The following is an 18,252-nucleotide window of genomic DNA, read 5'->3' on the forward strand; positions in this document are numbered from 1 at the left end:
GAAATTGTTGACAGACAAACAAAAGGGCAAAGTGATTAATATATTGTCTCAGCATCTGATGGCAGGCAGCTATGTTGAATCTAAGTAACCACTTTGAAGCAAACTTTTGAACAATTCTGTAGAAAAATGTAATAGGAGTTATCTCCCTTTGGCCATATGATGACATTGTGTTTGTTCCATTTCTTTCTTGACAAAAACTGGCATTAATGGTTCACTCATGCAAAAAGATGACAGAATTCAGCCAGGCATGAAACAAGAACCATTTAAAATTTACCTGTGTGGGATCCACAAAGAAATAAAAGAATAAATAAACACAATCTACATAATTAATTCTATTTACTGGGAATATACTTGGCAATAAAAATAGAAAGAATTACATTTTATTGAAATGCATGATGGATGTTTTTTAATACAATGTTGCATTTTTGTATAAATACCTAGTGCTTAACATGAAAAAAACCTGACACAGTGACTACACACGTCACTTAAGTCTTTCTGTGTATAATAGTAATATCATGTCTGATCAGTGCTGAGGAAGACCTGACTCTATAAATTCACAATATGATTCAGAAAATATTTAAACAAATGATTCACTGAAAGACTTTTCAAAATTACTAAGCATTCAACAAACTATCACAGAGTCTCACATTTAAGTGTATGGAAAAGGTATAAATTCTGGGAATATTTCAAAACTTAAGTATAAAATGTTCACAGTAGATGACTTTCAATTGAAATTGGTTCAAAATTAAATATTTGCATTTCCAATATTTCTTTATAAATTGCATTGATAGTCATTTCCTCATGAACATGCTGCAGATGTGAACAATGCGCGTATGAATCTTGATAAATATAGTCCGTCTATTTCAACGGCTGGGAATTTAAACAGAAATGAAAGTTGAATGTAAACATAAGAAATAAATTTCATTCTAGAAAATACATAAGGGTTTAAAATGCATAGTTTCGTGCTGGCATACTAATGCACTTCATGAAGAATGCTGGCATAGAGCATCGCAGTTTATACCCTCATGCAATTATTATTTGCTTTAATGAATATCATTTTAAAATGAATTCCCCTCTGTAACACCATTTAGAATTGTTGAAATATTTTGCACTATGCATGGAATACCTTAATATGGAAAGTTCATCATTTCTACACAAACTCTCATTAAAGATGCACATATTTTTAAAAATGAATCATTTTGTTTTACATGCATTTTAATACATTGTTTTCATCACACAGTTTATGAAAATTCAATCCATCATACATACTACAACCATGACCTCCTTCATCTATTTGCATTTTAAGCAGCAAGTTTAATAATCAAATTATACATTCCCTAAAATTCAGAGAACCTTATCAATTCCAAAATTCATGGAAGAAATTTCCTTAAAAACAAGTCAAGTGATATGCTCTCATTTTTCGCACACAAGGAAATGATGGTATCATGCTCATCAGTTGAAGCGCTATTCTAATTTGTTCATATTTTCCCCTCACATCCTAATTGAGCAAACATTGAAGTACATTATGTTTTAACAAGATTTTGACCTACATCCTTGTGTTTATTAGTGAAATCTTGATTAATTTTTCCATCATGCTACACAGAAAGCAGATTTAAAAAAAAAATTCAGACAGTTTCAGAATGGAAATTTCCCCCAAATCATTTCTTAATGAAGGTACTGATACTAATTATCTGAACCAGTCTTTACAAATTCCAGATAAATTCCCAAGATGCCTTGCTCCCTGACCCTCAATATCCTCCCTATCCCAGAAGTCCGGTTGATTTTCCCACCATTCAAATACCTTTAAATGTTCACTAAAGCTAATTACAGAAACTGATTAAGTGCCAAATTGGACAAAAGTTCAAACAGAAATTTTTCTCTCTGTTATTAGACAGCCCAACTGTTCCCCTCACTGACCTCGGCCCCCGTCAGTCTCCGCGGTCTATCGCAGCTTGACAGGAATTATATCCCCCCCCCTCCACGGACAAGGAAAGCCTGGCTTTGTCAGGGATAGCTGGCTTTGTGTGTTTAATCTACCCTTCATCAATCTCTCAGATAAACTTGTTCCATTACTGTTCACACCCTCTGATCTAGTGGATTGATACCACCATTTTATCGTTTTGATTTACTGAAATTTCCAAGTTCCTTCATCTCCCATTCTTTTCTATATTAATCAGATATACACCTGGAAATCTTTATATTAAATAAATTTCTTCTGTCATATTCATTTAAGTCCACATGAAGTTAAGAGATATCATTTTTGTGATGCATGTATCATAAAATAAAGCATGCATGCTTAAAATAATCATACTTTTGATAAATTACTGTTTATTTAGGAAACAAAAATTCCACAAGGCAAGACATATCCCCTCACAATGTGTCTACAAGCTTTTTCTAGGAAGTCCCAATGTGACCTTGACCTTTGACCCTAAAATAAATAGGGTACTTTCTCTCTTGATAACAAAACTACACAAAAAGTATGATATCAATTGAGCTAAAATGTGGTGCATAGAGCGTTTACAAGTTTAAGTTATGCACATATACCTACCTACAAATGAAGGCGTGCGGGCTACATTGAATTGCAATACCCCCCTCTCACAATGAATTGTGAAGGGAAGATAAGTTTGATTTTTAAAGATGCATGATAGTAGGAACTGTGACACTTCACGCTGGCATATTTCATAAAGTGTTTTAGTGCTTCATGAAAAGTATGCCAAGATAAAGCATTGTAGTTCATTATAATTGTATTTTTTCCAAAAATGACACTTTTAAAAAATATATTTACATTGTAGTTTCATTTCTGTCAGGATTCCCAATCATTAAAATAGACGTACTATATTTAAGATTCATTACAACTGCGTATTCATGAGAAAATGGCTATACCATTAAAATTGGTAAAGAATATCAAAAGCAAAACCATTGGAAATGTAAATATTAATGAAGTGGATTTCATTCCTTGCGTACGTAAGCAATACAGGAAAAAAACACTGAACATAACAAATTATTCTTACAACAAACCATGATTACCTACCCCTACATGCTTTAATCATTTTATAATTACAAATGATACTGACGGATCAGTAAAGATTCTACTGTACAAAACCACTGTACAAAATGTAATAAAAATCATACATTTAATGTTTTGCTTTCAAGATCTATCATATTTTACAAACAAGCATTTTTTATCACCTTGTTAGTTTCTTAGAAAAGGGGAGGGAGTTTTTTTGATCACAGGTCAAGGCTCTAAGGGGATGTTCAGCTGTAGAGTGCCCTTGTTAATTCCCGGAATGACCTCCTTTAATATACTCGGGATATTCCGGTGGAATCCTTCTTAGCTGTAAGGCTGAACTAAATAAATTCTACAGTTTACATCAACTGCATGATCAAGTTATTTTCAAAGTTGGCACATCATAAGAAAACACAAAAACAGATAATTAAAAAATTTTAAACCAAAATTTAAGAATCTATTCATTAATAATAAATTGTCATCTATTGCAATTTACAGATACAGAACAGACGCGAATCTTCAATTGATAAATCTCTCCTTTGGAAGTTTAAGTGCATCGACAAAGCATCTTTTGTTTTCTTAAATATTGGATAGATATTTTATTCAAGTGTTTATATATATATATATATATAGGTTATTTATTTTTTCACTCCCAGTCTAACATAGCTTTTGCATAATCATAATTTATCTGGAATGAAACATTCAATTAATTTTGGTTAACCTAACTGGACCCATTAATTTCTAATTTAAACAATATTCTATTAATGTGAAACATAATCAGGATTAGACAGAAGCCTGAACCCATATGAGCCTTCTCCTGAACTCTGTGAGTATCATCACATGTAGACAGATGTATCTCTCCTCTTCCAGGCAAATGAAGGTAATAATTTAAAAAAATTGTACACTGTCCTTGATCAGCAAGGCTAGTTCCCTACCCCCACTTTATCCATATTTATACCAGAGAAATTTGATGTGGATGAAAAGTGGAGGATATGTACGACAATATTTTGAAATTGAAAACTTTCAGATTTACTTCATTTAGTCTAAAAATGCAGTTTTAGTTGAAAGCAATATCTTAAAATTTAAAACCCCTGCTGGACTTCAACCCACGATATACAGTTAAGCAGTTGATGTGCTAACCTACTGAGCTACTCAGTTAGGCAATAATTTTCTAAAGGAATAGACACATATTGTTGATAGTTATATTTTCATTCATGTTTTAAAAGGAAGTCAGCCATTATGAAAATGTAGAGTACCTTAAGCGTTTGAATCTGATCATGCCCATCAAATAAAGCTTCAACTCAAACTAGTTACATAACAAAGAAAGATCTCCTTGACCCCAGGGATTTTTTTCTCTAAGAAATGTAATAAACCTAGATACTGCACTTTTAACAATGATAACACTTCACATATTCCTTAACCTACATATCTAAATTTTCTGTCAGCATTCTACTATTTGCAAGCTAACGATGAATAAAAAGTCCATTAATTAATGTATCGTGAGAACAATGGTCTCTGTTAGTAAAAACAATGTCTGCATGATTACTGCCAAAATATTTTTTCAAGTAATTTATTTGATTAATTGCAGCAAGTCAAAAGTTGTTCTGCTTCAGTGAATGTGCATGACAGGGTACAGTAATTGGAGATATGGGTTATCTGCCCCTGTCTCCAGTTGCTGCCACCGGGAAATTAATCAAAGCAACTTAATAGTTCTATCTCTTTGTTTTGGTGTGTATCTATAGCATAACTGGACTGAAGGTAATTATCATTATCTTTGTTTGAATTTCTTGAAATGACTCTAAACAATAATTTATTTAACAGCTATATGTGTAAATTGATGTTCTTTCAGTTTTAAATTACAGAATCATTATTTAAAACTATTTCCCCCTTAAATCTACATTTAAGCATGCCTTTATCAGGAATTTCCCCCTTAAATTTACATTTAGAATGCCCTCATCAGGAATTATTGAAGAAAGCACTCATCACGAATTACAACTCTATATGCTTATCAGTCCAGATAGATGCAATTGACAGTGTGTTGTGGGTTTTTTTTCCATTCAAAACCTTTTAATTCATCTTCTCAGTGATTCACATTCAAGAGTGAGTGTACATGTGTTTTAATTCATTCATTTTATCCCCTACAGATCTAGGATCAACAAATACCACTTCTTGATCTTGACCACCCAGTTACCACGGCTACACACACCTTGTCCATCAATCCATTTCCGTAAACAAAACACACATGGAAAATATAAATTCTGCTGCACCTAATGGTCCCAATCCCAGACAAAAATGACTAGACCTACCATTTTCATTTCTATAATATCTCATTCCAGACAATTGACTTTACCTCTGGTGGTCAGTTGGGTTGAACTGGTTTTTGCAAATTTATGTGACATTCTGGGGGAAAAAAACCAAAACAATCCTGCAAAACCATCTGCCATCATTAATAAAAACCTGACATTTATGAAGAAGTATAAAAAGCCCAATTAATAACACATACATCAGTGTCTTCTGCTATTTTCACCTGCAGAAAGAAGACGCCCAGAGCATTTATTTTGAAATATATTTCCACCGATTCCTTCGAATTTTCCAACGAATTTTTTTCCTAATTTTTATGTAAAATGTAAGAAAAAGTAAGTCTTTTTAAGTTACATGCCGCCAAATTGTAAAAGCACCATTAATTACATTTAGCTTTTACTGCAGAACGCCCACTGTGTGTCACATGTCAAGTGGGAATAAATGACATCCTTAATATTTGAGGTACTCGTTCACATACAAGACATTTACTGAAAGGATACCATTTCAAGGGTATACCCAAAGCAATTCTCTAAATATGATTGAGATCATTCACCTCTCATGCAAATGGCCACCGTTTGAAACTATAAAAACCGCAGGTTGTCAGCACGAAATCTTCATGCAATTTTCTCTTTACATACGCTCCCGAACAACGACTCTTTTTCAAATTCATTAACATGTGAGATGCTGAACATGTTCAACATGAAGTCAAAACCAACATTCATCCATACAATTAAATGAATGAAACTGACAAGCAGTATTCAGGTGTAGTTGTACTGTGTTATAACTATTATAGATACTGATCGGTATGCTATTAATAATCTACAAGATTCCAAAAACTTTCATTCATAATACCACAAGGTGCCCTCTCCCATTAATCAATTTCCCATCTTTAAATAGCAAACCTAAAAATTGTACCACCTTCAATATTATAACTAACTCGACTTTGAGAAAACTCCATTTATTAAAAATGTAGCCTTTGGAACCGATAGACTCAATACATTTCAAAATTGTTACAGATAATACAATTCTAATGATCACCAGATGCACATTTCTTTAATCATAGGCATTCATTATTGATAGAATTTCTAAACTGATATTAAGTATTTATACTCCATGCAAGGTCTTCCAAGAATGCACCAGTTGAAATGATGAGGAAGTTTGTCACAGTTATTCTTAGGAAGGTAATGCAGTTTGTACAGATGTGCTTGTGAAATCCTTAACTCCTTACCAGCTGTCAGGCCTTACATCTTCACATGGATGACTTTTACCTGACAGATACCTAGTAGTTTTAATCTTTACCCTACAAGTCCTACTAAATATCTAAATATTAAGCCTTTATTTTGTATACTTCAAACATAATGGCCAAGATTTAAGTTCCAGACAGAAAAACAAGCAATATTTTCAATTTTGGAAGGACATGAATATGATGGTATTTCCATTTCAATCTAGTCATCCCAAATATTTGTGGAACACCCCCCCCCCCTCTCTAATCCTATATAATGGTATTTCCATTTCAATCTAGTCATACCAAATATTTGTGACCCCCCTCCCCCTCCTCCCAGCCAGTCTCACCAATTCTTCTGATAGAATATCTTCACAGAATGGTATGCACAATGTGGTCATTAACAAAATGACAAGTTAAATGAGTGCATATTTTATTATTAATGTGATAATTTCTAGTCAATGTCACAAACACTGTATGAAAGTATGAATAAGATTAATGCAAACCCAAGGTTAAAAATAGGTTAGTAAAGATTAATTTGCCTTCATGGACTAAAATAGAAAGCAGACATAATGAGCTGGCACTGCGAGTGTCATGGTGGGGCTGTACTTTTGTACAGGATCCTGGAAATGAGTTTAATTATGATGACAACTGTTACATACACCTTACAGGTTCATGGTCACAATAAGGGACAGCATTAGGGTAGGAGCTGGGCAAATAAAGTTCAGCATGTGCTACGACCCGGAGGGGGTGGGGGTGGGAGACATGTGGTGGGGTGAGACATTAATTGACCAAGTAAAGTAAGTTCTAGTGTCAACTCTGCTTAAGTTGACTGCAACACCTACCATTTATGATAACTAAAAAAATAAATAAATAAATTCATTTTCAAAATAATTTAAATGAAATGAATATTGTTTCCAGAATACATGTAAACCCACACTTCATGCAACTCACAAGAAAACACCTCATTTTTAAAGGACTTAGTACGTTTGGGGCCAAATTTCGCCCCGTGTTCAAATTAAAAGATATCCCCCAAAGTTCTTTAATAAGGTATATGTTTTTATAAAATGATTATCATATGTCCGTAAGAAGCTTTATTTTCATATAATACATACATAAATACAGTATAGTTTACGATAACTTTGTGCCATTTTGACGTTACTTTATGCGACGTCATGAACAAGAAGGCTGTGTCTTATTATTATTATTTTTTGGCAAAAATAAAAGTGCACATGTATTAAATATGACCATCAAATCACCAGATCTTCACACCGAATCCTTGGATATAAAGACAGATTCCATTCTGTTCTGGAGTCTTGATGGAATATGGTGCATTTTTGTACCTGGTCAATGATTTTTAGTTTGGCGTCAATGTGATAGACGCTCCCTTTGAAACAATCATCAATATTTATTCATAAGATCCGATTACTGGTGCATTTAGAAAGCTGTAGATTTCACGTTAAACAACATGCATTGTTCAAATGTAATGAGTTATTTAACGTATTCTTTGCTAAATTATCAGAACTTTTTTAAAAATAATAAATGAATAGTGTTGTCTATAGGGTAAAAAACCTTTTATGCTGATATTTGATACTATAGTTAAAAACTTGGATTTTGAAACAGTCTTTGTATTAATTCAAAAAAGTACAAAAATGACTGTATTAATAATAGATTAAAAATATACTTTTATGTATTATTTTTTTATATGGGTAGGGTAAAAAAGCTTTTAATGCTGATATTTGATACTATAGTTAAAAACTTGGATTTTGAAACAGTCTTTGTTCATATTTGGATTCTATCTACAATTTATTTTTTTCAGCGGCTCCATGCAATCATATCATACACGTGATTTCTAATGTTTTGCATGTAGGAGTTAGATTTCTCTTCAATTTTAACTAAAATCTTCACAAATCATGTTCCGATTTTAATAATAATCTTTTTTTACATAAAAATGCAAACGAAATATCGGAGTATTTTGTTTATGAGAAATGTGTCTCATAAATCATGGAGAACAAACTGATTTTAACAAAATACTTCACAGCGGTCTGATCACTTAGCAAAATTTTAATAAAATCCTTCTAATTAAAAGAGCTAGTGATGATGAATATGCAATATTTATCCCTTCCATCCTATCTCTCTGAAAATTTAATATCTCCTGATTTTATCAAAAGCTTGCTTATCCAACATAAATAATTAAATGCTGAGTTTTATCACAAATATTAATGTAACCATGGCTGGAAGACTTGACAGAGTTATTCCTCTTTCTCTTTGCCACAAAACTTTTTCTCCCCTTTTTTAACCAAAAAAAAAAAATCTTAGTTTTACTCTAAAACATACAGAAGCAACAAACATGTAAAAAATTATAAATTATCTGTAGCACTAATGCCAAGTGTTGATAAAAAATATTGACAGACTTACGTGCCAATGTAACAAATCAGTGTGCCAAAATTGTGCACGTTGAACAGTAAATGTTTTTGATATAGTTTGAAATCCTGTATGAATTATCTATATAACTCTATGATCATGTTTTCCTTGTCCTCAATTCAAGACAGCCATATAATAACTCGAGTGTAATACTTGTTCGTATTCATTTTGTACTAATATCTAAGTTTTACATTGAAATTACATGAAACATTTAACCTATATCTAGATATGAAATTGCCAGGAATACGTAGAAATTACAGATCCAACTGCACCAAACCATTTCTAGTGTTCTAAGTCACTTTCACGTCATTTTGTGACTTTCATTTATGTAAAGGCTATAATTAGACAACACTCTACAATTATACTCTGGGCTTGGTTAATATTGTCCTTCTCAGGTAGCTAAAGCACCATATTGTCTTAACAAAAGTCAATAATTGTTTTATTATATGATTGAATCATTTAAGACATTGAGATTATTAAAGCCTATGAATTGATACCTGGTCGACCATTTTTGTATACAGATAGAGTGCAAGACCTTTATAGTCAAAAGTGATTATAGAGACCTGATGAGGTTTTCTTTATTTTATGACTGAACAGTTTAACACAACTAGGACTTTCCAAATGATACCTGATCTGTTGTCATCTTTAGATTGATTCATCATTATAATTGTTACTCCTGTTTGTGATAGAGACCTCTACAATTATGGTGCAAGAACTATAGTCAAATGTGAATCGTGGAGATGGAAGTTTTCACTGAACAACCAAAACTAATTATCAATTGTATCAATTTGGAAATTGCCAACACTTCCAAGGCACATGTAGGCGCAAACATAACATTCTAATTTTTTTTTTATAGTTTGATGGGTTTCGGCCAATGAGAAAGCTCAGAATTATTAAATCAAATTATCATGTAACATTATATGATATTGTAGTAGTTTCCTTATGTGTTAATTATATTAATTAATCAATATTCACTATAATTTGCAAGGAGCCTCTCATGAAATCAAAATTCGAACTTAAAAGTTTAAATTAATCAATATTTATCACTTATTCATATGAATCGAAATCTTTATAAGTACAGCACTCATAATTTTGTGTTTTCACAAACTGCCAAATATAGTACTCACTTCACACGAGGAATGTAGTGTAATACATAAATATTAGTTTTACTAATGCATAATTAGTAAATTTTTGCTCTAGTTTGATTTAAAAGATCTTATTTAAAAATATAACCTCACTTCTGTAATGGTCCGCCCTGATCCGGAGCAGTCATGGTTTAGAAGTACTTGATTATATATACCCACATGAGGGACTTCCGACCTGCTTGTTATAATACATTGTATTTCATAGCATTAAGGGCTTTCCTCGTAATTGTTTGGAAAAATAGCCCATCATGATGAAATTGGGAATTTTAATTGCATTTTCTTAGAAATTGTAATTTTTTAAAAGATAGTTATTTTAGCATTATGCAACAACAGCTTCAACAAATGAATGATTTTTATGCTTTTGGGAAACATTTCCATTATTTTTCACATTTTCTGTTCAATGGTTTTATCAAAAAATTCCTCTAGGGAATTGAATATTAGGGGATAATATGACTTGATCATGGGAGAAAAAAATTATGATTTGCAGTAATTAGGAATATGTCGAGAATATGACTAACATAAATGGAGAGAAAAAAAGCATGTTTTCCTTCATTCAGCATCAATTTGAGGGGGAAAATCCCATAAAATTGCAAGTTTTATGTGTATATTCTGAAAGACTTTAAAAATCTATACAAATCATAATTATAATGCTATAAAATAATCAAAAGTGAGATGTAGTGAAACTTGATTATTGAAATTGAAATTCATAGGGTATAAGTAACATTTCAGATTCAAGAAGCAATCAGGAAAGAATTGTGTGTAATTCTATTGACCTTGACTTTATTCAAATGACCTTGGATCATGATCATGACACAGTCCTCAGGTCATAAACAACCTCTGTATGTCAACTTTTAGTTTCTATTGTTCCTTTTCACCAGGAAAATTAGTATCACTTCTGAGTTAAGTTAAGTCTTTGTTTCGCTGAAAATAATCAATAACAAAAATAAAACTTGTTTTTAATAAAAACAAATGTCTCCCCCAGCTACCCAAATTGAAAGTGCTCCAAATAACACTTCCTTCCCCCTCCCCTTAATGTACCGCATGGTATGGCAATGAAGCATTGTACAAAGTTTTCAAGTCTAACTGATTATAGCCATACAGGAGGAGAAGCGTTCACAAAATTTTGTGACTGACAGATGGACAGACAGAAAATACAAAAACAATATGTCTCCCCCTGGAAGAAGGGAGACATAATTACATGAATATGACTGTCACATATACATGTATTATTTCAAAAGCGCATTAAATTAAAAGAAAATTTAACCAAATAATTCATGCAAGGAACAAAAACACCTTGAACACCAATTTCAATTTCTTGCGCTTAAAAAAAATCATGCAGCGAATGTTACCTTGTCAGATATTATGACATAATACTATATAGATTTTAATGTTGTTTAGTAAAATCTTTGATTTATGACCAGAACTGTGTTTTCTGGTCCGAGCAGTATTGTGATGTTTGAGGAGAGCTTTGGACCATCTGTGTACTAAATCTGTTTGAACAATGAGTATACACAGACTTGAAGTAGCTGTAGACTTCACTCTGTTTGTCTGCCTCGGAGCTTAGGGAGGAAAAAACATGTAGATCACTGTAATCCAGGCTTGACAAATTGGAAAATTCAGCCCCAGATGTTGGATTGTCCTTCCGTGAACTCGTAAGACAAGCACAAGTAATAACGAGTCCCGGGTAAAACTCTCTTAGGCATCCTTAATAAGCATCCTTGAAATTTCAAAATTTTAATTTCAGTTTATTGATTTGTCATAATGTAGACAATCTGTCTATCTGCAGTTAAGAAAGGTAAACTATGAAGAGTGGAAAATGTTGTCGAGGTTTTGCCAGGACATGCCGTTATTAGATGCCAGGACATTTGGGAACTAATACTGGCCCGGGACTAAATAGCAAACCATGCTTCAAGTCCCCTATTTGTCACGACGAAAGCCTGACATTTTGACAGCATAAGCTTCGATCAATGCCCAAGAATGGCAACCCGAATATTTCTATCATTGGGACAAGAAATTTTGACCTATTAATCATTCCCTCTCAAATACCCGAAACATTCAAAATCAATCTATATTCATTTTCTTTGGTGGAGGCTTCCTTCAGTAAACCGGGTCTCATTTGGGCCAGCTTTATTGCGGCTAAACCTCCATGGAAACACGAGGAATAGCAGTCAAATTAATTTTTGAAATACCTCTTCAGTGATAGTAAGTAGAAGGCCGGATTCTACAGTGGAATCCTGCCATGTGTGGTGGTGATAAGACGCAGGATGTGGAGGTTTACTTAAACAAATTACAAAATCTAATTCAGAAATCCCACAAATTAATCACTATGCCAGCATTACACCATACGAGCCTCCTGAATAAACAAAGCTTTCATTCTACCGACTTCATATCACTTTTTTTTTTTTAAAAGACGTCTTGATTGCACAAATACTGATCCTAACACAATAATTAAATTTTCCATATATGATTCTAAAAATTTTGGAATATTTCATAATCATAGCCAAATTTCTTTTACACACCTCAATATTCTACATGGAAGTAAAAAATTACCATTATGCACCTGTGTTGTGATTGGTTGCATCCTTATTTGGCATAGAAATGTATTCATGCCTTTCATTTTATCATATCAAAAATGTCCAACTATGAAAATAAATGTATACGTCTATATTATAATAGGGCCATCATATGGTGACTCAGAACTACAGAAGGATAACAGTGCTATCGCATGTCAATTCCAGTCGCCTCACTCTTACCCGACATCAGACACTTCTGCTAAAATGTAATTTATATGGATGTTTCTCCCCACATGAAAATGATTCAAACACTTTGAAGACCTGGATTTTCAAGGGGGGTAATAAAGTACCCATGTCAAAAATTCAAATGAGGAAACAAACTTGTGACACACTACTTTGTGGGGTAAAACAGTCCCCGCTGTGTAGGCTGGTATAATTTCATGAGTGAAATATTCCCACTAATTACACACCAGGTCAACACAAAGGCTGGGAGAAGACGGGTGCTATTCTCCATTAATTTCTTCCTTCAGAGCTCCTACTGGGAATAAAAATTGTAGAAAGGGACAATTTTTCAATTTTAATGGATTTAAAAACTTGATGTTTTTTTGGGGGGGGAGGGGGATCACTTTCATGAAATTTGGATTTCATACCACAAATTTCAAATTCTTTATTAGTAACAAAAAAAAGAAAAAAAAGAGTGCCAAATTCAATTTGAAATTCGACATCAAAATAAAATTGCAGTTTCCCTTTATAGCTCAAATAAATCACATAATGCATTCCAGTCAACTACAATTTTATCTTCAGTTCTATTCACTCAATGGAAAATGGAATCCATCTTTCAGTGAGGATGTGAACAAGATGCCCCCACATAAGACAATCACATTGAATTGTTTATCATGGAGAGAAATAAATATTTACAAAGACTATTTTGCCAATAAATGTTAACAGACCAACCTTCCATTAAATTCATTCCTCAATAATTCAGACCCTAGAAAACATCAAAGGAGATTGTCTGATTCTTTAAACTGCTGATCTAAACTATTACAAAGTTGATTAGAAATTACACTTCCCGAGCAACACACAAGACAGAAGTAACAAGAATTATCTCTAAATAAAAAGATTCATTTTCAGCTTATAAACATACAAAGCTGTCAATTCTAAAAAAAAGTTTCCCTCATAAGCTTGATCTAATATTTAGAGCACTTTTCATAAGAATTACATTTTAAACATACTGCCCCATATCTTTTTTTTCTTCAAATTGTGCATGATGTCATGAAACAATCAGCCACTTCAGCGGGGCAGGTACATTTCTCCTTGTAAAACTTAACCCACCCACCCCCTTATGGTTCTTTCCTTTATATGAGCATACTTGTATATCAATTGTTAAATCATACCCTTGTGGTTTCTGAGAAGATTTTAAAGATTTTTCATACTTATTCCTATAACTTGCAACTTCCATTGAGGCATTGCCTTTGTTGCAATGTACAGAAAAACATGCTTGTAACGAACACATTTAAAACAAATTCATGCTCAATACAAAGTGATATTTCTTCCCCTATAAGAAGAAAATAACAAAAAAAATTATTGCGCGTAACGGAAGTTTGGTTATAACGAACTGTTTTTTGCTGGCCCTGGAGGTTTCCTATCACCAGCGTTTCACTGGAATTCTTGCAAAGATCCAATACTAGCATTCTACTGTTTAGACCTAATTACTACATGAGAATGTTTGACAGATTGCACCCATGCCATTGTTATGAAGATTTAAAAGTTTTCTAATTTTTCCCTATATAAAACTTTTAACCCCCACCCGTACTACCAAGTACCAATAAAAATGAATAAAGATAAATAAATGTTTATTTGGTACAATACATACGTACATACATACAAACATACATACATGAATACCAAGGATAACCCATGTAAGCTCTAAAGCTTATTTCCATTGATGCACTGATGTTTGCACTAGGTGGCCAATGTCTTCAACAAACTTGAATCTAAAGAAAATGTTTGTGCAAGTTTTAGCTGTTTTGGTTCAGTAATTCTTGAGAATACATTTCAAACACCCCACCCTATGTTCACTGTAAAAAAGAAATGTAGGCATCCTCTCTACCCACAGATGCCTTGTGTCAAGTTTAGTTGAAATTGGTCCAGTTTTTCTTGAGAAGAAAAGTTTACGACAGACGGAGACACACAAAAGTAAGCTAAACTGAAAGCAAATTCGATGACACTCCTTATATTACAAGAATTTTAACGCCTGTAAATGATGGCAAATTTTTATGATATCTAATAAACATGAACTACTCTTGATCCTAGATTTTTTTTTTCCAGGGAGGATCAAGATTGTGCTGGCATAAAGACTGGGGAGTTTGTTTAACAGGCAGGATTCTATCATAGCTGTTGACAAATCATCAATCAACGAAGAACCTACCAATCACACAACAATGACCAACTGTTGAAAACTCGGGAGAAAACAAAGATATGGTCGACATAGTCCTCCACATCTCCTGATTAAACCATTGACTGAAGAGTTTTAATCTTACAAGCTGATTAAACCTGTATTGATTTTTGGTGCAACGCAGCCCTACAACTTTACAATCATCGACAAATGTTTATTCAAAGATAAATGGACCAAACTTTTTCACTTTTCCACTTGAAGTTAATCCAAATTTTCAAACAAAATTATATGGAGGTTCCCACATTTCCCCGGACTCTCTTCGGTTTTGTCTGCTCTGGTTTGTAAACACGTCACTTGACGCTGAAAACCAGCACTATTGCTTCTATGTTTCCTCGGAATGCCGACAGTCGTGTGGAAGAAATATTTGCACTCTGGTGAAAAATGAAGTCTTAAATGCACACTAACAGGAAAACACGACCAAATGCAGCACCTCAGGCTTCACCTATGGTGTTACCCTATCTGGGGACTCCATTAAAGTGTATTGTACACCTGCCTCTGATGGACTTTGAATTTCTTGAAAGAACAATTACTGCTAAGGATACTTATTCTCAGTTTGTTTGTTTTTTTATTTCAGAATCAAAACTCCAATCCGCACCTAAGGTTATAATCATTACATTAATACTGATCATTAAAGTTATAAAAATAACCCCGTGTAATTCTTCACCATGTCCTGGCAATACTGTGCATTTAATGACTTTTCAATAACCAAGAATCCACAGACAAAGTCTCAAATTTGTCTGTCTCTGATTACGCCTGCTCTCTGACCCGGGGAGTTCCCAGAATTCCACACATCCCGGTTACACACCGGCTCTCCCGACACAGTTCTGGGTAGCGTGTTCAAGATTGGTATTCTATGGCTTGGACAAGTGGACATTAAGAGCTACCAAGAATTCCACGAACCTGATCTGTCGCCACGATCTCATCAAGGGGAGATTAAAACATGTCAGCAGAAGTACCCGTGATCAAAGGCGAGAAATAGTGTATTTTGAATTCAGATTTTGGCTGTCTTTTTCTCCGTCGTGGGTCCGTTATCAATGGATGTGTCATTTCTGATCAATCTCTTCTAGTCGTCCCCCCTGCTCTGTCCTATTACCTAATCTTTTCCCTGGTCTCATGTACTATTATAATATTTGTCATCAATCTGCCATTCATCTCAAGTGTCCTACCACTGGGAAACTGAGATAACATATTCTTATCATGAGATTTACTGCTTTACAATCTTAATTATGTCTATTGTTTTAAACTTTTAACACACATATTAATGATGGTTGCCTCATTCAAAAACTGTATTTCTTAGTGGAAGAAAGTCTGAGTTAAAACACCCTTCATAGTGATCCATCAATTTCATTAAAGCAGAGCATTACAACATTCCATTGATAGAACTGATTTTTGCAATGACTGATCTAAGACCATATGCAACTTACCAAGACAACTATCATGGAAAGACATGGAAGTTTGCACATACAACATGTGATTTTAAAATGAATAATTTGGTCATTAAGCACTGCACCCCAGACAAGAAATAAACAAGAGCAAAGCAAGCCATCAGCACATAGAAAATTAAGAAAACATCTTCAAAGAGAGGAATTCATTGAAATCCAGTTCTTGAAAGTCTGTAGAGAGAGAGATAGGTCCTAATGACTGTCAACTGAGGAAACACACCTGGTAGTGCGAGATCCTGGTCATGGGAAACCCTGGAGAGGTTCTGAGACAGTATTAGGTAGTTAATCAACTGAAGAAAACATTCAGAGATTCCAAGACAGCATCAGGTAGTTAATTGATTGTAAAAAAAACTTAAAGAATTTCTTTTATCCTAGGTCAGAACTCAAGAACTTGAAATTACCGAAAAGAAAATCCATCCATCATGCGAGATTGACAAAAATACACTGCCTGTCAAAAAGTTTGGTGTAGACTATTATGGCCAGAAAAAAACGATCCTATCCTCTTCCTTCACCAAACAATAACGTGAGATCTCATTAAATTAATCACAATTTGAAAGAAATGTGGCAGGATTAGCGCAGATAATTCATAAACCACATATTGTAATAAGATCTTAGTGCTTATCGTGGGTAAATTTATACACCAATGTCAAAAGAAAATGGCTGGACGTACTTTAAATGTCAATAATTTGAGACTGCAGATTCAGATTCCTCCCTTACATAATTGTATCAACATTATGCTGCTTTCATTAATTTTTTTTCAGAAATGGCATTTATGAATTTTCTTCTCGGATAAACTGCACTAGGAATTTATTAATGATTAATATTTCAAAATAAGCACCTTAATTGCCTCCCATTTGCAGCTCTGGGAGGAAATGGGTGCAAAAATTCTTTTCTTATCATCTTACTTCTCAAATAAAACTAAACAGAAAGGAAATTCAAGCATGATCTTATTAATAGCAATTGTCACAAATGTCAGAAAGTCTTAAGGTAATCTGCATGTTACAAGCACTACTACATTGCAAATTGATTATTGATTGCAGAAAATTTCTTCTCAAATTAATGAAAACTTCAAAAAAAACATCATCTCAATCAATATGTAACAATTTCATAGATTTTATTTATCTTTTCTCCACATCTATCATGGCACAATACTCCCTGTTCTTATTCATCTTAATTTGTCAATAATTCATGTAGAAAAAATTACAATCATAAAATCCTTGGAGAATGTAAAAGAACTCACTGAATAATTAAAATCATTTTCCCTCCAGAATTGCTGAAATTGGGAGGAAAAATGGGTTTTTAAAGCAAAAAAAAATTCTTTTAATTGTTTTAAGAGTTATCTCCCTTTCCATAGAAAAAGTTTGGTGGTAGTGTTTGCCTAAGGCCATGGTTACTTGTGCTTCTCATGGAATGTTGTCTTTGCTGCGATATATAGATGTGTCGAGTGTTTGTACCATAATGATGCCAGGGTAACAACTGTGGAATTAACTATTATAGCCTTGTTTATATACATCTTGGTTTCTGATTAAGGTGTTGTGGGGGCCAACCAACAGGACAGAAATTTCGCTCTTACTCGGTGCTACAGTTGATAAAGTTACACAGGAAGATAAATGGTCAAGTTTAAATGAACATTTATCTACAAATACGGACAGAAAATACACACAGGTGGAGCTGAAAATATGAATACCTCCCAAAGCCAGGGGTTCGTAGACAAAGGGGAGCCAGAGGCATGTCAGATCTTAA

General features: G+C 33.5%; 1 protein-coding gene and 1 long non-coding RNA gene across 4 annotated transcripts in view; one reads left to right on the plus strand and one right to left on the minus strand.

The window, feature by feature from the left end:
* LOC125674345 (transmembrane protein 135-like) overlaps positions 1-18,252 on the minus strand; it is a 68,558-nt gene that overhangs the window by 8,693 nt on the left and 41,613 nt on the right. The gene's annotated exons all lie outside the window — the stretch shown is intronic.
* Positions 4,670-16,931, plus strand: LOC125674347 (uncharacterized). 2 transcript variants are annotated; one of them, XR_007370085.2, is made up of 3 exons: positions 4,670-4,765; positions 14,729-14,808; positions 14,941-16,931. It is a non-coding gene; the product is annotated as an uncharacterized LOC125674347 (long non-coding RNA). The 2 variants fall into 2 exon arrangements; XR_008801037.1 differs by lacking the exon at positions 4,670-4,765 and having other exon boundaries at positions 14,599-14,808.

The sequence above is a fragment of the Ostrea edulis genome, chromosome 3, assembly GCF_947568905.1.
Source record: "Ostrea edulis chromosome 3, xbOstEdul1.1, whole genome shotgun sequence".
Classification (NCBI taxonomy): Eukaryota; Metazoa; Mollusca; class Bivalvia; order Ostreida; family Ostreidae; genus Ostrea; species Ostrea edulis.